General features: G+C 38.9%; 1 long non-coding RNA gene across 1 annotated transcript; it reads right to left on the reverse strand.

The window, feature by feature from the left end:
• Positions 1–22,553: 22,553 nt before the first annotated feature.
• On the reverse strand, positions 22,554–24,187 carry LOC147503551 (uncharacterized). The gene is made up of 3 exons (XR_015220205.1): positions 23,687–24,187; positions 23,337–23,389; positions 22,554–22,729 (listed from the first exon to the last, which is right to left on the reverse strand). It is a non-coding gene; the product is annotated as an uncharacterized LOC147503551 (long non-coding RNA).
• Positions 24,188–24,579: the final 392 nt, after the last annotated feature.

Genomic DNA, 24,579 nt, shown 5'->3' on the forward strand with positions numbered 1-24,579 from the left:
AAATGTGTGAGAATTATTTAACACACCATACTAATATACAAAAAAAAAAATCAAAAAAAAAAAAACAAACGGTTACATAGATCTAGATGTTCTGGATCATGTTATGCATGAGTGACAAGAGAATAATGATAAACACTGTTATCACGATTAATGTGATAGCCCATTCGCGTTGCTCCTTTTCCCATCGGTCTATTTGATTCATTATGTTCAAGGAATTGAAAATTTGTGAAGAAGAATTTGTGAAGAGTGAGAGAAGGGAATGAGTGAAAGTGGAAAGGAGAGTTGTATTTATAACTTGATTTCTGACCGTTGGGCATCTGACCGTTTGGATCAGTCCATTGGGTTCTGACCATTTGGATCAGTCCGTTGGGTTTTTACCATTGGGCTTTCAGAGTAGGCCCAATGAATCAAGGAGCAAACTCATATTTTTGAAAGTACTATATTCGCATAACATAAATAATTTCTCATTCAAACCGTTTGGAGATACAAAATTATGAGAAATCAACCGATATATAATAATTTAGCACTAAAAAAATAAGAAAAATGCAATGCATAAGGGAAATAAATGACATAGTCATTGCTAAGTCTAGGAAAATAAACAGCTACTGTGAATCCTCCGGGTTAGCAGAAGAAGAACCCGGGTTTTACGCCTTCGCCAATTAACTTAACTTTGGCCGAAATGACCGGTCCGGAATGTGGCCTATAGATTGTAACAACCGATCTTGGAATTGCTGCTGATTTGCCATCATCATTCTCTGGAAACGGCCTTGGCGATTTCTCATTTCTTGCTGGAAGTCATTCGGGAAGTAAGCATCTCTTCTGGCGAAGAAACATCTGCGCGATACTATTATTCATGTGCCTCAAGGCATCCATAAGAGTATTGATTCGGGCGATGGTATCTTCATTAAAACAGTTAGGTGGTGAAAGAGGAGGAGGAGGTATGCGTTATCATGCTCAATGTCATCTCTAGCTCTTTGGGTCCCGATGGTCTAAAACACAAGTCTCAAAAATTCCAAAATTCTCGAAAGACCTTGTTTCAATGAAAGGAGTAGCGATTTGGAACCCTAAGTTAAGCATAAGCCGAAAGTAACAAGTACAAAGAAGAGGAGTCGAATTCGTTTGACGTGGTCGTAAGAATATGGCCCGTGAAATGGACCATACGAGAAAGTGGTCTTCCTCTCCGTAGGATCCACGAAGGTGCAAGAAAGTCTTGTTCACGTCCGACGTCTTTGAAGTTCCAATGACGTTGTGCGCCCACCGAAGTGACGGCTAATTGGTTACGCCTCGGCGAATGCCGGTACACGCAGATTCGAGCGGTGTTGTACTCTCCCTCGAGAAGAGTGTCAAACATCAAAATCTCGTGGTCGGATACTCGACAATACAGTGGTCGGACTATCAGAGTTTATCGAAATCTGGGCAGTATTCGAAATCAACTCCAGCGTGAGTTCACGTTCCAACCCATCCGCCGTAATCCAAAATTGGTCACCGGAAACCTCCATTGTTGTAAAATTTCAACACTAAATCTTCGGAGTACTGAGCTGGAATTCGGTGCAATAGATATTCCCACTCTCTACTAGCAATTTCTTCATCGAAAAATGGGTGAAACATCCCGGAATTGTAGAGATTTGCGAAATTCCTCTCAACTGTAATTTCGCCCGTCTTTGCCACGCATAAGCTGTGTAGAGGATATTTTGAGGGTGCAAATAGCAAGAGGAGGTCGAGGAGATGGTGCTGGAGGAAGGGGTTGAGTTTAGTGGACTTTGTTCGCGGCGCTTGGTCGAATTCACCTCTGCCCTAGTCGCTTGAAAGTGATGTGTGGGGGGGACCAAGATCCAATTTTTGTGGAAGAAAAAATGAGAGGGGTGGACGCGTGGGTGCCTCGTGCGTGGGCTTTGTACCCGGATTTTTTATTTTTGGGTAGGGTCAAAATTTTGGCCCAAGCCCAAATGAATAATAGAAATTCCCCTTATGTCCCGAAATGTTCCGAAATTTCAAACGTGGAAATTCGATTCGTTTCAACTCCAAATTGAACAGATGAGATATCAAAACGATCGGCATTAAAATTGCCATCCACTAGAATATGAAAAAATCACATTCAAACAATTTTTTTTTTTTTTTTTTTGGTTTTTATTTATTTACACTTTTATATACAAATGTACAAGTCGAGAAGAACGTGTCAACAACACCGGAAGTCCAAATAAAACAACACATCAAAATAGCTTAACTCAGGCAACTTTCATGTCGGCTCTGGGCAAACCTAATCCAGCCAGAGTGTGGCTTATCCTTTATGTTTTTGGGGCCTAGGGTTGAGATTCGGTACCATCCCCGACCAATGTGCAATGGTCTAATAATAATATTACCCTTAGTACATATGGTATAGCCTCAAACCGCCCAAAACGATCACATAGAAAACTGATCGGGGTTGGCCTGGTGGAATCCATTGTCCGTACGAACTAGGAAATGTCCGATGGTGCATATCACGACTCTCTTTGGGCACCATGCTGGGTGCTAATAAAAAAGAAAAAAAAACGAGTATATACATGTTGAGTCTTTTTACGTCAGATCCTCAAGACGAATGTGAGTCTTTTAACGTCAGATTCTCAAGACAATTATGAGTCTTTTAACGTCAGATCCTTAAGACGAATGTGAGTCTTTTAACGTCAGATCCTCAAGACGACTGTGAGTCTTTTAACGTCAGATCCTCAAGACGATTCCCAACCTGTGGGAATAACGGGACGATGACGAAGTTTATCCTGCTGAGCTGGTGTCAGACAATAATATACCTTATACCGGCTCATCTCGGATAGAAGATCAAGACCTGGACAGAAAGGAGTTTGATAGTTCATACACCACCCCATCCTTTTCGGACATCGCTTTCGAGCAAAAGTACTACGACCATTACCAATTCGAGATGGGTGAGATTTACACCAAATGATGAGTTGGAGTTCGCGAGGAAAAGAATAGAAAAGGGAAGAAAAAGAAGGATTTGAAATTTTTGGTACCCATTGTTTTCCAGAAGGCACGTTTGCTCGATTATCAGAAGACATTTATACTCAGTTCTGAAGTAGAGTTTTGTGGACTAAGGTTCCGGCGCTTGCAACCACACACTCTAGGGATTTTTAGAAAAGAAAATAGAAGAGGGCCCGGCTACCCTAATGGCATACTTTTCCTGTTTAAATACATGGAAAGAAGTACACCAGCGAATCTATTAGTCTATGTAAACTGGATCATTGAGAAGAGTCTCTTCGACATCTGGAGAGCGCTGGCCATTTACTTGAAATTCGCTACCATCATTTACGTTTTTCACAGAGATAGCCCCATAAGGGGTGACAGCAGAGACAGTGAAAGGACCAGACCATCGAGTTTTTAATTTTCCTGGAAAAATGTGTAATCTTGAGTTGTACATCAAAAAATTTTGACCGACTTTGAACTCTTTTCTCAATATGTGCTTGTCATGCACTCTTTTCATGTTGGCTTTATAGGATTTTGAGAGATCATAGGCATCACTCCGAATTTCCTCAAGCTCATTTCGCGCAATTTTCTCTTTTCACCGCCACGTTTAGTGTTATAATTAAGGCTTTTGATGGCCCATAGAGCACGGTGCTCAAGTTCAACCAGCAGATGACAAGGTTTTCCAAAAATGAGGTGATACGGAGACATCCCTATAGGTGTCTTAAAAGTCATTCGTATGCCCACAAGGCATCGATAATCGTAGAGACGATCTTTCCTAGATGGATTGACAGCTTTTTTCCAAAATGGATTTGATTTCTCGATTAGAGACTTCTACTTGACCACTGGTTTGAGGATGATACGGAGTTGCCACTTTGTGCGTGACTCCATATTTCTTTACTAATGATTCAAAAAATTTATTGCAGAAATGTTTTCCCCCGTCACTAATTATAGCTTTTGGAACACCAAATCGAGAGAAAATATTTTCTTTTACGAACAAAACGACAGTTTTATGATCGTTAGCACGACATGCCAATGCCTCAATCCATTTTTACACATAGTCAACTGCTACAAGTATGTATAGGAAGCCATGAGAATTTGGAAATGGACCCATGAAGTTGATGCCCCATACATCAAAGATTTCCACAATTAGAATGGGATTTAAGGGCATCATATTGCGTTGAGTAATGCGACCTAACTGCTGGCAGCGATTGCATGTTTTACAATGCTCATGTGCATCTTTATGTATAATAATTATGTGTTGGTGATAAGAGCCCAAAACTGTAGTTTTAACCCTATAACAGTCATACTTTTAGACCAATTATGTGAGTAATAATTAAGAGTTAACACTGATTACGTGTTTTTATGCATTTCAGGTTTCAAAGTCCATTATGTGCAGAAATGTGCCACTTTAGCGAGATAAAAGAGCAAAGGTCGGTTACTAAGGAGTTCCGTGATTAAAGGCCTAGATTCAAGAAGACAAAGCCTTCCTAAAGCACGGTCAAAAGCTGAAAAGTCAACACGAAACGTATAAAGACACAAGTCGTGAGAACTTCCGATGGCGTATCTTTGGATTCAGACCTCGGAATGGGGCCTACCTTATGTCAAAACAACCGGCTCGGAAAGAGCTTTCCAATGGTCCAAGCCTTGACCCAATCAGAGGAGCAAAAGTGGACGAAAAGTCTGTTGAAGCCAACTGCAGCTGAAGAGGCCTTTTTGGACTGAAAATATTGGGTTTTGGGCCTAAAACATGGCTCCAAGCCCATGCACGATTTTTGGATCTGGACGTATAAAAACCAAAGCTTAGCTCTTTGTTAATGGTAGCTAGTTAGACCTAAAACAATATAGATAATTCTAGATCTAGTTTAATTAATTAAATTAAGTTTTAGATCCATTTTCAATTCTTGTTTTAGATTAAGTCTTTGAATCATTGTTCTTGATTGATTAGATAAATAAAATAGTTATTTTATCAATTTCGAATTGTGTTATTTCAATCTATTAGATCTAGTTTTAATTATTGTTGGTTACCATTTCTTAGTTGTTAATTAGAATTTAATTATCGTTTAGTTTAGATTAGTAAATTTTGAATCTTGATAATATGTTTAGTTTAGATTCATATGGGAATGATTGCGGAATGATTCAAGGCTAAAACCTCCATTAGAGGGGTTGATGAAGCCTTGATGAAAACTTAGTGGTATAGTGTAGAAGCATTGTAGAATATATTCCAATCTAGAAGGTCGTGATTCGCCATGAGAATGGGTGGACGACCTCACATGCTAGTTAGTACTCGGTAGAAATGCCATGAACACTAGGGATTAGAACTTGAATTTCTTGCCATAAGAACGTAAGAATCGAGATACAAGAATCTATGCTAGGCTATTAAGTTGGATTCGAGGTGGATTCAATTCCCCTCTAATCCTTTATCTAGATTCAAAACAATCATATTTCCATAGCATTCGTAGTTAGATTCAACATAATCAATTTCATATAGGTATCATAGTATAACACACCTTCGTAAAGCTCTCATTAGACTTAAAAACGACTAATTAGATTAGAAAACAATTCCATGCTAGAGCACTAGGAGTGGAACGAACTTCCTACTCCACTATATCTCATAGGATTGAGAGTAGAGAAATCTTTGATAAGCATATAGGATCATAAATACTTTTAGTTTACTTACGTTTTGAGTTTCATCGTTCATTTCGTAGGTAAGTTATTCAATTTTATCTTTATCAAATGGCGCCGCTGCCATCTTAGTTGCACTTTAGCATTGTTTTCATAATAGAATTAGTCATTTTTAAGTCTCATTAAACCCACCCACCCTTGTTTGATTCATACTGTGGTTATCCGTTTCAGCGTCGAAAAAATTCCGCGACAAAATTACACTGAAGGCCGCGATCAGGCTTATAAGGGCGCACTGCGCTATATAGTCGAACACGAGCGACCATTCGCCAGATACCGAAACCGACCAGCTTAAGTCACTGGAACAAGGAGCGACCACGCTTCTATGCGAAGACTGCGCTTCTAAGCCAAAAATCCCGGATTTCAACAGGTTTGTTTCAAACTTCGATTTTTAAGTTTTTCAGTGTTCTAATTTGTTATTTACACTGAACACGCGTAAACAAGACGCTATTCATAAGCGAAGCAAGGACGCTATCAGGTATTCCTTTCATCCATACCTCGCATCTCCAGTTAGAGGTTCATACTAATATATCAAGATTGTTTGAATTGTTGTCGTGTTTAGACTTAGACTTGCATGAGATTAAGGTCTGGTCGGAGGAAAACACCGAACGTAATTAACCGTCAACGTCAACAAACAAATCTATTGAGTATACCAATCACTACACCTCTAACTACTATTCCACCAACCACACCTGACATAATGGCTGAAGAAAGAGAGACTCCTCTCTCCGACTTTTACAAAGCCTTGGCCGATAGCCCTAAATCTTGAATCGTTCTAGCGGACCGGTGGGGATTTTTTGAATCCCCAAACATATTTAATTTGTTACCCGTTTTCCATGGTTTAGGCCATGAAAAACCTTACCAACACACGCGTAGGATTGAACAAGTCCTTACAACATTCCATCATCCTACGGGTTGGTGCGGAACAAATTAAACCGAGGGTATTTCCCTTCACCTTAGCCGATAAAGCGGCGTCTTGGTTAGCGCCCTGCCTTAACTCTGTGGACTCGTGGGCTAAACTTGTTCAGCTATTTATGGAACATTTTACCCACCCCTAAAGACGGATGAGATGCTTTCCAAGATTCATTTCTTCCGACGTAACCCTCATGAATCATTTTCTCGAGGCTTGGAATCGCTTTCACCGACCGCTTATAGAGTGTCCACACCATAATCTAGCAAAAGACACGTTAGTTCGGTGCCTTTTCAAAGGACTTCAACATCACCATAAAGAAGTCCTTGACATAATGAATGGGGTAGTTTCCTAAGTAAAGGAGCCTCGGAGGCTTACAAATTTTAGAAGAACAAACTAAACGCAATAACAATTGGGGGAGTGATGATATCCCCGCTCCGCTAGTTCTTCTTCAACGGTTAAGGCCGCCGATATGTTTGAGATGAAACCCGATCCAAAACTTAAAAATTTAATCGAATCTCTAACTAAAAATGTAGAGGCTATTTCTATTCAACAAAATCCTATCCCGTCATGAATGTAAACTCCAACCCATGTAATTTCTGTGTTTGAGTCCCGAAAGCACCCCGACTCCTATTGTCCTCTCGCGCTATGAACAACAACAATTAGAGCAAGATAATGTTTGCTCTATTAATAACTATCCTATTCCTAATGCCCCATGGAGATAACATCCCAACTTTAGTTGGCGAAACAATCAACAAGTTACACCTCCAGGGTTTAATAACCAAAATGTTAGGCAAGCAAACAACTATAATCAAGCTCCACCTAGGCAAGGACAGGGACAAGGTCAAGGAAATTATAATAATTATAACAACCAAAGCTTAACCTACGACACAAGGTGTAGCACAAGGTCAGAATAATTATAATAGTTATAATACCAATAGAGGTATCGTTCCGGTTAACAATAGTAACTATCACAACCCACCCATTAATAATCAACGTGAGATAGTTCCAGTCGCACCACTTGTGACTACTACACCTACACAATCGGATCGTATCAACGCCTTTATACAGGTTACCCAACAACTTTTCCAATCAATAACTCAATCAAACCAACAGATCTTACAATCCATAAATCAGGGCATACAACAGTTAGCCCAAGAGAAAGCCCAACCAAAAGGCGTGTTTCCAGGACAAGCCATACCCAACCCTAAAACAACAAACACAGCCTTCGAGGTAAACGGTAATACTAGTACGGAAACGACAATAGTAGGTGACCTAAATGCCATCACCACTCTCCGCCTCGGAAGAGTGGTTGATAACAAAGTAACTATGCCTATAGTTACCCCATCAGTACTCCCTACACCGGATATCGAACTAGATACCGAAGTAGAAACTGAAGACCCTACCACTGTAGAGGTACCAGTTAAACAACAAACTAAGAAACAGAAAGCCAAGGTAACACATCAAGTCGAGCCATACGCTAAATATAGAGCAAAACCACCATTCCCTCAGAAGTTAGCCATGCTAACCAGGGATACAAACTTTGAGGAGATTAGGAACATTTTCAAGAATCTAACGATAAACCTTCCTTTTTCTCGAAGCTATTAAAAGCTCCCTAACCACGCTTAAGTTTCTTAAAGAGTTGTGCACTACTAGGCGTAAGACCAACATACCTAAAAGACGCCTTTTAACCGAACAATTCCCAACTTTATCCGAAATTAATGGAATCGTTAACAAGGACCACCGGTCGCCCCATCTTTGTAAAAATGCACCTTAGGAGATTCCCCACACGACGATCGCTTTATTAGACACGGGCGAAGTGTTAACTTACTCCCCGTATTACTTGTATAAACAAATAGGTCTACAGAAATGCAACCTACAAAAATAATGTTGCAATTAGCGGACGATCAATTAAGTATCCTAAGGGTGTAGTGGAAAACGTGCTTGTTAAGGTTCGAGGATTTTTACTATCCCGCTGATTTTGTTATCCTCGATACGAGGAAGTCGCCAACGACTCGTACCACCGATCGTCTTTAGGGCCCCTTCTTAGCAACCGCCAACGCACTTATAAATTGCGCTGATGGTAAGATGTCCTTATCTTTTGGCCATCTTACGGTTGAGGTAAATGTTTTTAAAATGATGAAACAATTACAGATTCGCCAATAGATGGGGAGGTTAGCATGATCGAGAGCTTAGCTCAAGATTATTTTAACAACACGTTTCACGAAAACAATATGTACAAATTCCTTTCTTTTGGAACTTCAGATTTTGTAAATGACTCCTACTTAGAGGAAGTCAACACCATCCTTGAGTCCACACCAATTGTAGACACTTCGGTTGCTCCACATATTGAGTATGAAGGCTTGCTACCTAAGCAAGTATTCATTATGCAAAATGAGGACCCCGATTTAAACATCTATTGATTTTCCTTCCACCCCGAAGTCTTAAACCCCTTCCACCGAGTTAAAATATATTCAACTTGATCCGGATGGTAGTCATCCGGTAATTATATCTTCTCTGTTATCTAAGAATGAAGAGACACGTTTAATCCGGGTGATTAGGGAACATCGGTCTGCGATTGGTTGGTCCCTAGCCGACATTAAGGGAATTGACCCTAATGTTTACACTCATCGTGATCCATTTGGAGGATAACGAAGAAGACTTCTCGCGAACCTCGCCGCTTTTGAACCCCGCCATGAAAGAGGTGGTTAGGGAAGAAGTTTATGATTACTTTCGATGCGGGTATCATATACCCGATCTCGATAGCGAATGGGTAAGCCCCATTCATGTAGTTCCTAAGAAATCGAGAGTTACCATGGTGCGAAATGGGAAGGGTGACTATGTTGTCACACAAGGTCCTATGAAATGGAGGATGCGTATTGATTACGAAGGTTAAATGCTATGACACGAAAGGATCACTTTCCTTTACCTTTTATTGATCAAATGCTCGAACGCCTAGCTGGTCATGCTTTTTATTGTTTTCTCGGATGGCTACTCGGGCTATTTTCAGATTATTATTGATATTGATGACCAAAAAAGACTACCTTCACATGTCCCTTTGGAACGTATGCCTATAAGCGAATGCCTTTTGGCCTTTGTAATGCTCCTAGAACCTTCCGTGTTGTGTATGCTTCATATATATTTAGTGACATGGTAGCGCTTTTATGGAAGTTTTCATGGATGATTTTTCTATCTATGGAGACTCCTTCGCGATCGTTTGTCTAACCTATCTAAGGTTTTGACACGGTGTGAAGAAAAGAGCCTCGTTTTAAACTGGGAAAAGTGTCATTTCATGGTGAAAAAGGGCATAGTACTAGGTCACATTGTATTTAGTGAGGGCATCGAAGTAGATAAGGCCAAACTAGATAAGATAGCGACTCTACCTAAACCACGGATTGTCCGTGATATTAGAGCCTTTCTAGGCCATGCAGGTTTTTATAGGCGATTTATTAAAGACTTCTCGAAAATAGCTAGGCCTTTAACTAATCTGCTTTTGAAAGATGCAATCTTTTATTTTAATTTTAACTGTAAGCAGGCTTTTGAAACTTTAAAAGCAGCCTAACCCTCTGCACCAATTATACTGACCTCGATTGGTCTAAACCTTTCGAACTCATGTGTGATGCTAGTGACTATGCAGTTGGTGCAGTCTTGGGACAAAAACTAGATAATAAGTCCACTATTATTTATTATGCTAGTAAAACATTAAACGATGCTCAACGGAATTATTCAACTACCGAAAAAGAATTCTTAGCCGTCATTTATGCTTTAGATAAGTTTAGATCCTTATTTGGTTGGTTCTAAAACTTTTGTTTACACGGACTATGCAGCCCTTAAGTACCTTCTTGCAAAGAAGGATGCTAAGCAGAGATTAATCCGATGGATCCTTCTCCTGCAAGAGTTCAAATTAGAAATAAAAGACAAAAGAGGGGTCGAAAACGTAGTTGCCGACCACTTATCTAGACTCACAAACGACGATCGATCGATTCTCGAGTCCATACCGAACTCTTTTCCCGATGAGCATCAGATGCCATTTTTTCAAGCACCATGGTATCTTTGACATTATAAATTATTTAGCGGCTGATGTTATGCCTTATAATTGGTCAAGAAATGAACGTAAGAAGTTTTTGGCCAGAGTTAAGTTATACTACTGGGATGAGCCCTACCTTTTTAAGTATTGTGCGGATCAAATTATTCGTCATTGTATTCCCCAGTGGGAATATAATGAAGTTCTATCGTTCTGCCATGACAAAGAGTGTGGTGGCCATTTTAGTGGGATGAAAACAGCCGCTAAAGTTCTTCAATGTGGTTTTTATTGGCCTACCCTTTTTAAGGATGCCCAAGTGCATTGCAAGACGTGTATTAGTTGCTTGCCAACAACTTGGGGAATTAATCACGGCGTAATATGATGCCATTAAATCCAATCTTGATAGTAGAAATTTTTGACGTTTGGGGCATTGATTTCATGGGTCCTTTCCCGATTTCCCACGGTTTCATTTATATTCTAGTTACCGTGGACTATGTGTCTAAATGGATAGAGGCCCTAGCTTGCCGTAGCAATGACCATAAGACCGTTGTATTTTTTATTAAAGAATATATTTTAAATGGGTTTGGCATTCGAAAGCCATCATTAGTGATGGTGGAACACATTTTGCACCTTGAGTTGTTGCATCCCTAGTGAAAAAGTATGGAGTTACACACAAAGTAGCAACTCCTTATCATCCACAAACTAGCGGACAAGTAGAAGTTTCTAATAGGGAAATCAAAAAGATTTTAGAAACAACTGTAAACCCTGATAGGAAAGACTAGTCAAAGCGTCTATCTGATGCCTTATGGGCGTATAGAACTACTTTCAAAACTCCTATAGGTATGTCTCCCTTTAGACTTGTATTTGGGAAACCATGTCATTTGCCCGTTGAATTAGAGCACTGTGCTCTGTGGACTATAAAAAGCCTTAACTATAATATTGATGAGGCAGGTGTCAAATGCAAGTTGCAATTGAACTAGCTTGAAGAAATCCGTAGCGATTCGTACGATCTCGCGAAGGATTATAAAGCTAACATGAAACGTGTTCATGATAAGCATATCTTGCGTAAAGAGTTTGTGGTCGGTCAAAAGGTCTTGCTTTACAACTCCCGTCTACATATTTTCCCAAGAAAACTAAAAACCCGTTGGTCTGGCCCCTTTCTGGTTACTAAAGTCACCCCTTACGGGGCAATCACCTTGGTAAATCCAAATGACAATAGTACCTTTTAAGTTAATGGTCAACGGTTAAAACATTTTCGCGAACTTCTGTCCCCTGATGTAGAGGAAGTCCTTTTACAGGACCCTGTCTATGAGGACTGACCTTGTCATTTGGTGTACTTCCTTTCACTCCCATATAGTGGTAAGTGCACCATTCAGGTAACCGGGCCCTCCCTATAGAGTGTGTGGCTATAAGTACCGGATCCTAAGTCCACGGTTAACATAATTCACATTTTGCACTTTTGCATGTTTTCTCGGTTTTTGAGTCATGTTCCTCTATGGGGTGAATTATGTATTTATTGTTTTTCGTGTTTCTTTTAATAAACTAATAAAAAATAAAAATAAATAAAAATAAAAATTCTAAAATCATAGAAATAGCAATCCAACAAGTCTTGGGAATCTGACTTTAAACGACCCACATTTTAAACAAATTTTGTGTTTAAAAATTTGTTTGGGGGTGGGCAGTCGATCTTTCCATCAAGATTGCTCAAACTTTCCATTGGTGTTGCTTAGGCCCATTACTTGTAGTTCAATTGGGATTGACGTAATCTAAACCTAGAATTCCTTCGTTCGCATAACTTACGTCACACACGCACTTCGAGGCATTCTTCCACCCTCTTATACGTCACCCATGGTTGGAATTGAGTGTTTTATGGATCATTGGATTGGAAATTCTCTACTGATCATTTCCATAACTCATTCGGCCAAAATCGGCCGAGAACGGCGGCAAATTGAATTTGAAATTGCGCGAACAATCGGAAATTTCGAATTCAAATTGGGCTTGGGCCCAAACCGCGACGCCACGACCGGTGGCGTCTCCTTCCTTCCCAAACCGCACGCAGTGTTTCCCTTTCAATCCCGCCGGTTACAAGTTAAATCAAACTTTGAAAAAAAAAAAAAAAAAAAAAAAATAGAGAGAGAAGGAAACCTAACTACACCCACACCAAGATAATCAAAGCCAACTTAAATCTTCTCTAAACCATTACCACCACCACCCCAACTCCGAAAAAACAGCCACCAGTTCAAGTAACCACCGCCACCACCGTGTTTTTAGTAGTTTTTCTTCACACTCGCCTCCCCCACAGTCTACAAAACCATTACTTGTCTAAGAAACTTCAATGGCGCTACGACGTAGAATTTTGCCGGAGCACGCGTTTGCTTCCGACAGTTTCGCGCCATTTTACGACGCGGAGATGATTAAGAGGCATTGGAACGGACTGTGGTACTCGACTGAGGAGTTCTATCACTATGATTTGGTAGAACAGTTTTATAAAAAGCGAGAATTGGAAGGGGATAGGATTTTCATAAAGTTAGGAGGAACGAGGAGGGAAGTAACGAGACAGTTGTTGGCCGAACTGTTAGGAATTACGCTTGAAAGCAACCTGGTAACGACAATTCAGGAATCAAGATATCTTTGGAGTTCCCGCTTTGATGAAGGATACCGTCCTGGAGGGTGAATACAATCCGACATCTCATTGCGTCCGCCAGTCCACCCTGAGAACCAATCAGCTAGCTGTAGCTCAATGGATTGGTAGGAACGCCCCTCGAAAGACAAAGTCGGTGATATCGGCCCGCAATGTCCGCGACGCGTTCTGGATTTTGCAAACAAAGAAGTATAATTTCTGCATCCTTGATTTAATGTTTAATGTGATTCGAGGAGTGGGGAAGAGCTTGGCGCCTCTTCCCGTATTGATCACTAAGATCATGCTCTCCTTTAGAGCTGTCGCAAGATCTGCTCCTATTAAGATCAAATTGCATTCTAATGCAAGTATCTATACGGATTGCATCCAAGAGACTTGGCCGTTGTCTGAAGAAAAAATGGTTGAGTCAGAGGATGAAAGGGAAGATATGACATGTCTGGATGAAGATGCATTAGATAATTCTAATTCTAATTTAGAACGCATGCAAGTGTTGCAAACTGCCTTGCGGTGCATCTATGGTATTTGTGGAAATATCCGAGATAGACAGATTGTAGTTCAAAAGAAGCAAGGGAACCTTCAGAGGAGATTTGAAATGCTCGAAGGGGTTCTGGACGATATCTTGTCTAACATGGAGACTATCCACCAGCATCAACAAACCCAGTATGCAGTACTCGGTACTGAGATGGAAGCCCAGCGCTTGTTCCGAATAGAGATGCTACAACGCATGCCACCCGTGGAGGACTCTGTTTCAGCCGAGTCCGACAGGCATGAGCGTCATCGCCAAAGGACAGATGGTTCAAGCCAATCTCCATCCCAGGGCCCATCATCATCACAGAACTAGGTGTTCACCATCAGTTGTGTTCGCTGTTATTTCATAATTTTGTTTTATTAGTTGGATTTTAATTCAGTAGTTAAATTTAAATAGTAATGTGTTTATTTAATGTTGTTTGGATTTAAATTTTATTTTTAATATAATTGGTTATTTTCGAGTACTACTTGTTTTATCATTAATCCCACCTTCCCGACTTGTTTGGGGGTGGAAATATTTATACCGAGCATAAGTCGTTATATCTGCTGTAAAGATGTATTGGAGGAAAGGTTGATAATTTGGCCGATATCGGCATATCTATGATTTGTGTGGTGGTAGCATGAAATCTAGGAGAGTTTAGAAATTACTATTCTAAATCAAGTATGAAAGATACCAGGATTTATAGAAAATCATGGAAATGGTTTGTTTCCGTTTTCGGGTTTGGAATTTTTCTATTTCCGGAAATTGCCTTCAAACAATTTGGGAACTTCCCGATTCGTTTTGGTAGCTCAGAACCTATTTAAACTCCTTTCTTTCTACACTAACAAACCACACTACACCCCACCATCATCCCGCACCTTCCACTCCAAGTTTTTCTTTCTTTTTGCTCTAAACCCCGGTTTCACCACTTACGAGTGCGCCTGCGCCTCGTCAGAGCGCGCCTGCGCTCTCTACATTTTCACGAAATTTTGTTAGAGCGCGACCCGCGCCCTCCTTGAAAGCGACCCGCGCCCAAAACACTGTAAAAGCATTAAACACACGAAGCGCTTCTATGTGATGCGCACCGCGCCGCCTTCGATTAACGCAGAAATTCCAATTTTCAGAGGGTCAGTCCAGGATTTTTTGGAACTGTTCAAAGAGTAGTTAAGATGACATCTCCTATAGTCATACCTGAACAGTCTTTCGAAGATGTGTTGGGCACCGGACCTATGGACATTGGTTCCGGCTACGGGGATCCCCGCAGTTAGGATGGCATCATCATCGGTAAGTGATGATGATTCATATTCACCACAGACTTCTTCGCTTATTTCTATGACCATGTTAAATTCTATTGTAATCGGGATGGAGAACAAGAATTCTCCGTCAGAAGTCGAAGACACGCACATCAATTCGATAAAAATGTGGTCGCTTTAGTTTCGTGGATTACCAATACCGATCCCCGTTCACACATGGGCATATATGACCGATAATGCATATCTTTATGATTATACATATTTCCATGAGTATTATGGGGAGGGTATTTCGAGTAATGGACCGGGCTTATATAGCATTGCCCCTTGGTAGCCTTTCCTAAACGTAGGAACCACCATGTTATTCATCCCGATGAATATTTTTGGGGAATGGTAGTTCATTTTCGCAAAAGCGATGCTGGCTGGTGACATTTTCCTCGCTTTAGGTGAGGGGCGTCGCCCGATATGACATTCCCAGAGTATTAGTCGCTAGTCTTAAGAGAGCCCAAACCATGAGGCGTAAGTATCTTCTTATGCGTGTTAGTAAGCCACATCATGCGTGAAGTTGTTTACCCGTATTCGTGCACAATTCATAGATTGGAAAAGGGTTGAAGTCATGAGACCCACCAATCGGGTGGTTCGCTTCGTTCGCGAATAATGACTTGGCGGGATGGCAGGTGCGACCTCATTTGGTTGCCCATTACATCCCATCGGACATGATAACACTTAACAAGGTTAGCATTAGTAGATGATAACCTGGCGGCAAGCTTGGCAAATTACAATGGACTGGTAGGATCGCGAAGGAACCTCGTCTCACTAACGAGGGAAGAGGATGCTTGGGGAGATAAGGTAAGTTTTAGTTTTGTTAGTGTCCGCTTATGTCCCAAGCAATTTAATTCGGTTAACCCCATAATGGGTGGAACTCTTATAGAGTTCGCGTCGGTTTTATTTCCCTATATTAGTACGTTCTAACTTTGTTTTGCGGATGTTTCCGAATTTCACACGTTTCAATGGTATTTTTCCTACCCTCTTTATTTACAATACTTTGAGGACAAAGCATGATTCTTGTTTGGGGGGGGGGATAGAAACACGTGTAATTAAGGCATCTGTTAGGATATAGATATGTATAATATGCATTTGTTTTCTAGTTAAAGTTTCAAAAAATTTTAAAAATATAAATAAATAAGTTTATGTTATACACTTAGGAATATTGGTATTGTTTTCTTTCTCTATCCTCTTAACAATCTAGAAGTCTCAATGTAGCTTTTGCATCGAGAATAATTGTTAGAAACTTAGGTTAATATGTAGGTAATAATCTTTTGACTATCTATAAATATATTACATGAGTATCTATGATTGTTAGCGATAAGTTTTCTGAAATCTAGGCTAGAGTACTTATTCTACAAATCCTGTGAGAATATAGCCTAAAGCCTTATATGAGCTTAAACATTTGAGAAATGACACAAGGAGAAGTAAAATCCGGATAGAGAAATCACACGTCCACTTGCTTGATCACTATGCCATATCCTAAGCGAGAATTTAGGCCCTCTTTGGATCGATATAGCCGAAATTCAAACCTATGAATTATTTTCCGCTATTAAGCCCCTCGAGCCTTTCTTTAGCCTTTCATAACCCACAAATCCTTACCCCCCGTTACAAAACAAAACAAAATAAAAATTCAACTTACCCAATATAAAATAAGTCCGAGAATAGAATGAGTGAGAAAGAAGAAGAGAAAAACACGTGGTAAACAGAAATTAGTAGTTGCTTCAGGAAAAAGAAAAGAAGTTTCCATCCAAGGAAAAGAAAAAAAAAATAGAAATAAATCAAAACTCCAAAAATAGAATAAAAGGGAGTCAAAAGCCAAAGAAAAGAAAAAAGAAAAAATATGGCTAAGGATGGAAACAAAGTATAGAAGCAAAAAAAAATAACAAGGTTTTCTCTAAGTTACATAATATGAAGACTCTATTATCTTAGACTTGTCCTTTTGAATATCCATTTTCTTCCTTCTTAAACCATTTCCTAATCCCCGCAACACCTAATAAAGACCTCTAACTCAATTAGGATTAGGTTAGTGTGATAGTAAGTGGCAGATGTGTTTGATCGACTCTGGCTTCCTTGTTTGTCATTGAGATTGTAAGGTAAAGTGTGCCCACTGCACACTGGAGTAGCGAAACTTGAGCGGAAAAATCAGAGTGGTTTTTGTCTTGACATTTATGTGAGGACCTACTTAAGGACGCTATTCCGAGTTTCAGAAACAAACCTGCTAGGCATTTCATAGTATTACTCGTAGTATTTATATTTGTATCATAGATGATTGATTATTATGCATGTATTAGGTTCAATGCCTTTAATGTCATCGAGGGACCATCCAATAGCAGAACGATGTTGTTGAATGACATTAATTAAACGAGCTTCCTGATCGTCAGTCAATTGTGAAGAAATAATAACTGGGTGACGACCATCGGTATCAAGCTGTACGTATTTTAATTCCGAAGGAAGAGGTTTTAATTCAGGGGTGGGCTGAGTGGGTATTAAAGATTCTTGAGGAAGGTCATCATCCATGTAGTAAACAGATTGATGATCATCCAAGTTACTTGACATCACTGTTGTAGGGTCAAATAATGGTACTGACTCTAATAACTCATTTACTTCTTGTGTATAATTATCATCCTCAAACTTAGATTCGCTAAAGAAAAGAAATTGGTACACTTCATCTTCAGGAAAAGAGTTTGTGAAATACTCTTGCGGAATGCTGTCAACCCTGTTGACCTCACCATCAATGTCAGGCTCTGGAAGTTGTTTCATCAACTTGAACACATTCACCTCGACCGAAAGATTTCCGAAGGACATGGTCATGGAACCATCTCTACAGTTAATAAGAGCATTAGCAGTGGCGAGGAACGGACGTCCTAAGATGATAGAAATGGAATCACATGTAACTTCTGTATCCAAAATAACAAAGTCTACAGGATAGAAGAAATCTTGGACTTTTATAAGGACGTTTTCCACAATTCCTTTTGGATACTTTATGGAACGATCGGCTAACTGTAGAGTCATGGTGGTAGGTTTGAGCTCATGAAGACCTAGTTGTTTAAATAAATAATATGGAAGTAAGTTCACACTAGCTCCTAGGTCTAGTAGTGCAGTAGCCGTGTATTTGTCACCTAAGGTGCATGGAACCGTTGGTCTACCAGGGTCCTTGTATTTTACTATACCATTGTGTTCGGTGATGGAGGGAAACTATTTAGTGAGGAATGCTTGTTGAGGAACATTAGTTCTCCTTTTTGTGGTGCACATATCTTTCAAAAATTTTGCATGTTTTGGTAATAGTTTTAAGGCATCGAGAAAAGGTAAGTTGATTGTTAAATTTTGAAAAGTCTCTCGAATTTCAGCAAAATTCTCATCAGGTTTATTCTTTGCCAAAGCGTCGCGAGAAAGCGGTGCCTAGGGCGGAATTTGGCAAAGGGTCTACTTGGTTGTTTCCTACATTCGGAGGTGTTGACTTTGTTGAATCTGGGGAATCTTTCGTAGGTTCATTATTAGAAATAGATTCCTTGGAACCCTCTTTTTCCTTTGGTTGATCATCTGGCATACGTATTTGATTGTCTACAGTTTTTCCAGATCGTAGAGTAGTGATTGCATGCACCTCACCTTGGTTGGGGGTGCTTGTACCAGGGGCATTGGTGAGTTCAAAGGCTGTGTTTGCTGGTTTAGGGTTTGGAACTACTTGTGCAGGAAACACACATTTCTGACTCTTTTCTTGCGCCAATTGCTGAAGTGATTGTTGGATAGATGTTAAAATTTGAGACTGTTGGTTCATGTAAGCCAAGAAAGTCTCATTTTTCCTATCCGTAATGGTTTGCGCAGGTTGTGCAACAGGTAGTAGTTCTCGATTATTGCTTAGAAGTTGGTGATTATAGTTTGGATCTGGATTAGCTGGAACAAGGCTGCAGTTGGTTTGATAATTAGCATTGGAATTATTTTGAAATTGACCTTGTTGGTATTGTTGATTATTTCCTTGGCGGTATGGAATAAAATTGTTGGTAGGTCGAACAGGTGGATTAGCGAAACCTGGAGGAGCCCCCATTTGTTGGTTATTTTGGCGCCAAGCGAAATTCGGATGTTGTCTCCACGGTGCATTGGGAATGTTGAATGCACATGCTTCCTCCGATTGTTGAGTAGGGGAAGCATATAACAAGGGACAATATGCATCAGGATGGTCAGGACTAAGACAAAGGACACAAGGGGCGGTGTCAACGTTCATGACTGGTTTTGGTAGTTGATCGTTTACTTGAACGGCAAGGGCATCTACTTTTTTAGTTAGGGATTCTATCAAATTTTTTATTTTGGGATCGGGTTTTACCTCAAAAATAGATGTGGCCTTTGTAACATTGTCCTTTGATGACCGAGACGACTCAGTGTTACCCCAGTGTGTACCTTTTTTCACTTGTTTTTCAAGAAAAGTATAAGCTTCAGGAGCTCCTTTGTCCATGAAGCAACCTCCGTTCATTATATCAAGAGTTTCTTTTTGATGATCAGAAAGACCATTAAAGAATGAACGAACAAGGACGACTTTGTCCGGTTGGTGATGAGGACATTCTAACAGAAGATCAATAAAACGACTCCATGCTTCTGTAAAGGATTCATGAGGATTTTGACGAAAGAATTGAATTTTCTGAAGCATTTCAGTTGTTTTCTTCTAAGTGTAAAATTGAAGCATGAAAGCTTGAACTAGTTTATTCCATGTGTCTATGGACTGTGGCTGTTGTCCTGCTAGCCAAATTGACGCTTTTTCCACTAAAGTTAATGGAAACAGTCGAAGCAAGAGTTGTTCCTTAGAGACTGCTGGATGGTCAAATGTTGTTGCCACTTGTTGAAGCCTACGAAGATGATTGAAAGGTTTTTCATGCTCCAAACCATGATATATAGGTAACAAACTGAAAACGTTTGGTGGGATACGAAAATCACCGACAATGTCCTCAAGTTTGATGCAGGAAGAAGGTCCTTCTGTAATGCAAAGATAGAAGTCCGAGGGGCTTCTCTGGCAGTGGAGGATTGTCGGCCATAATGACGAAGTTGATGGCGATTTAACGATTGTGATGAAGGTAATTAGCGAAGAAGAAGAACAATTTTTAGGTGAGAGCTTACTTAATTGCTTATCATATTTTTTCGGACGATAGGTATGTTCAATTTCTTTAGTGGAACCAGACCTTAATCTCATGCAAGCATAAAATTAGATCTAACTTACAGAAGGAATTTAGTAGGACTCGAATTTTATTATTATCTTAAGCATTAGAGTTTAACAACATATGCCTAAGCTGCTGCTAACGTAGCAGTGAAGCTAGGAATACGTGTGCATAAACCAACAGCCAGGTCACAAGAGAGATATGAGGGAGGGTTTCCGTGCAAGCACGGTTCTAATTAAGTAACCTCAATCTTTCAAGTTTCCTAGACACCATCGGAATATGATTAAAATTTATGGAATTAAAATTTATGCAAAGGCGGTATTAATTTTAATTTAATTTTTTTTTTTTTTTTTTTTTTTTTTTTTTTAAGATTTATGCAAGGGTGAAAATACAAACATGCAAATACAATCTACTCATACAATACTAGGTGCAGTAGCATGTGAAGGTACTCTACTCATACATATAGCTATACGAATAGGCAAGCTTGTGTCATCGATAAATATTTCCATACGTACAGGCAAATATACATCAGTAATACTTATATGTACGCTAATTTGTAAATCGATATTACGTGAAGCATATATATCAACGATAATGAGCAAATTTGAATCACTCATACGTATCTAAATACATAAGCATGCGGATATAGTATACATACGCAGATAAATACGACAAAACTAAACATGCAAGGTATTATATATAAACTAAAATACAACTCTTGTATTGCATAATAATTCGATTTCGACAATACTCATTGAGATTGCGAATGTCATATAGAGAGCGACTTTACCCGTAGGGGTTTAGAAACAACTTACCCAACTCAGATTTTAACCCTCGTTGGAATGTTCTCCTCTTTCTTGACAAAATCGACTTATTAGACAATACCCGGTAATGCGATAATCGAGAAATATTAAACATGTAACAAGAAACATTTATCATTAGAAAGACATATACCCATGCAAAACAAGTACCATTAATATGTAAATATACATTAATATGCAATTCATGTCCGTGTAATCGTATATAAATATTCTTGGTGTAATTAACTTGATTCATGCATAATTCTAGGCTAAAACTTAAATAATAATCCATAAATTTTTCCTAATACTATATACATGGCATACATGCAGAAAAAACATAAAAAAAAAATTACAATAATACTGAAATTTTGGAACTCAGTAGCTTCCGGCTTTTTCGCTGTGAACTCGGAAACAAACGTTTCAATTGCCGACGCCGATTAATCCCAAAGGATTATCGAATTTTTTCGTCTGAGGGCGGATATTTAGGCCCGGAAATGGATCAAGGTAGATCGAGGAGATCTTTGGTGGTTGAGCGGGGAGCAACAACTGAAGAAATTCACCCACGGACGCGGGTCCCACTCGTGCACGCGACTCCACACCCGCGCACGCTTGTCCAGTAATTCATAATACTTTCAAATTTTCTCAGAAGTCTTATAATCGCCTATATTTATCTTTCCCAGTCCTAACTTTTAGTACCTGGAAGTGGAGCGAAAAATCCGTGAGCTTACGTGTCTATTCATGGAGGCAAAAATCTGAAAAAACAACAAAACGTAAAAGCGAGCGAAAAAGGAAAGGAAGAAAGAGAATGGGGGTTCCCCCTTGATGCAACTTCCGATCCGTAGCACAAGTCCTATGGCTTTAGAACAGCAGCGGCGCCATTTGATATATGCTTCTTTACTACTACCACTACAAGAAATAGGATTTTTGGTGACAAAAAATAACGTCGCTAAATATTGCAAAAACGTCGTTAATTAGATTTCGCGACGTTTTTTGGAGCGTCACTCGATCGTCGCTAAAGCTATAGTCGGCAAAGATACAAAACGACGATTTTACAACGTCGCAAAATAGGATATCTTCACCGACGATAATAATTGTTGCCAAAGTTTTAATTTCGTCGCTAAATCATTTTTTCATTCTTTATACAATAACGTCGCAAAAGATGGTTTTTTTGGTGACGTCTTCAAAATCGTCGCTATCAAAACCTTATTAGCAACGTTTATATTGTCAGTAAAGGTAAAAAAAATTCGAAAATTTTAGTGTTATTAGCGACGCTATAATCATCGCTACAAATCAAATTTTTTTAAAAAAAAATAGGTGTTATTAGCAACGTTTTTAGCATCGCTAAAGATAAAATAATTAATTTTTTTTAAAAAAATAAACAACGTTTCTATTATCTAAACTATTTGATTTTTTGATTTTTTCAGCACTAATATCATGATTATCGTGTCCAAATGCAAACCATTTTTACTAACATTTTGTCACATCCATGTATCATTTTTATTTTTTGCTAATATTCAATTGAAACACAAAAAAACATCGATCAAATATCAAACAAGACAAAAACATTTATTAAATATAAAAAGGAAAATTTACATTAGTCTGTATAAAAGTCTTGACATGGTCAAAACATAGGAAAATACTCTAACATCCTCCAAGTAATTTTATTTAATCTAAATCGCTTCAATAAAACGGTAGAACGTCACATCAATGCCCAGATTGAACAACCGCAACCGTCTCTTATAATAGCCAAACCAACCTTCAGCAATTTTACAAGTTCTTCTGCAAAAAAAAACAAAAAACAAAAATAAAAAACATATTTCTTTACATACTTTAATATAGTTTGGTGCCAAAGACATAAAAAAATAACAACCAAATATTAAGAACCAATAAAGAATAATACAAACTAAGAGCTTGTAAGTCCATCATACATAAATTATATAGTGCATAAATAGAAAGCTGATCATGCACGTGCAACAAGGAATAATATAGATATAAAGGCTAAATAAAAGCAATTATAAATGAGCAGGGAAATTCATTTCAATCAAACCTGCACAATGTCATCACCAAGGAACTAATTCTACAGAACTGAGTAATTCAGCTTTAGAAAATTGAACCACAACCAGAACATCCAATTAGTATCCCACGAGCACTACCATCTTCACTAGAAAGTGTCAAATGGACAGGGCATGACAAGGTCAACCCTCAAAGAGTTTAGGCATTATGACAAACTATAATACAAACAAATAGCAACAAGATTAATACAAGATGACCCACACTAGTCACTCTTAGTTTAATCACATTACACACTCTAAACTCTTAATCTCTTTCATTTAATGAAAGTTTTGAAAATAATACATACTTAAGCACTTTGTGTGAATCAACATACCTATAGGTTAGTAACTCCTTGTTTTGTTCCTTTATTAAGTCCTTAGGGCAAGTCTGCCACAACATTAAGTAAAGAAAAAAAAAACTCAAATTCAAGATAAAGTTTAGACCACCCGACCAAGAAGCTTAACCAAATATGAGAAAAATCATGAAAGTAAGTGGAAAGACAATCCAAAACAAGCATGCTGCCTAGATTGCTTCCCTGCCAGTTTTGTTTGCTTGAAAGTCTTTCCTTTTCAGCTCTGACTCATGTATAGCCTGTTCGCTTTTTCCTATTGCCACATAAGGATGGTATATTACTATACCCTTTCAAATTTGTTATTACCATATTCTAGTGGTAGAAGCATTTACCTATTGATTAATCTGGTTATTCAAGCTTTTCTGCCTTTCCAAATCTGTGATCTACTTCTAAGCTAAGCCATCAGCTCAATCTCAATTTGCTACATCATTTGCGAGGATATATCATGAATTCGATGTTGCAATAGAACGTAACCGAGGCTTCCATCCACTGTGACGGAATACTAATCAACACTTGATTCACCCCATTCCCAGAAGCACCTCAAAAAGCATAAAGCCAAAGTCAGGCTCTTAATATTTGAAGTTTGGCAGCAAGATTAGCTTATACATAAACAGATTTCCTACCCTTTAGCATGGTAGCAAAATTAGCTTAATTTACCACATCAACTTGGTCAAGGCAATCAACTTTTTTAGTGGGCGAGGAGCAACACTATGACCAACTCTTCTCAAATATGTATGCTAAGGGAAATAATATTGGTAAACAATCCGAACAACATTCAAAATGAAGTGCCAAACCAAGCTGATTCAATAGTTTCATGTTTTATAACAATAAAATAAACAAGAAGACTTTTTGGGTCAGACTAAAAACCATCCCGCAATGTTTTCCAATTCACCTATAATGAAAATTTTATCCGTCATAAATCAGGTGATCAACTCGTTGTACTATTTCCAACAGTCAACTAATTAAGAAGACAAAATAGTATATGCTAAATGACTTTAGTTTCTATAGAATGGAAGTAGAGTTATTAAGAGCAATATAGTATGGCGCTAAAGACAAAAAATAACAGCCAGGTATTAAGAACCAGTCCAAAGTAATACAAACTAAGAACTTGTAAGTCCATCATGCATGCCCACTCAAAAATTAAACAGTATGTAAACGGAGGGCTGATGGTGCATGTGTAACAAGGAGTAATATGGATGTAAAGGACAAAAACATGCAATTATAA

Source organism: Coptis chinensis, chromosome 4, assembly GCF_015680905.1.
Source record: "Coptis chinensis isolate HL-2020 chromosome 4, ASM1568090v1, whole genome shotgun sequence".
Classification (NCBI taxonomy): Eukaryota; Viridiplantae; Streptophyta; class Magnoliopsida; order Ranunculales; family Ranunculaceae; genus Coptis; species Coptis chinensis.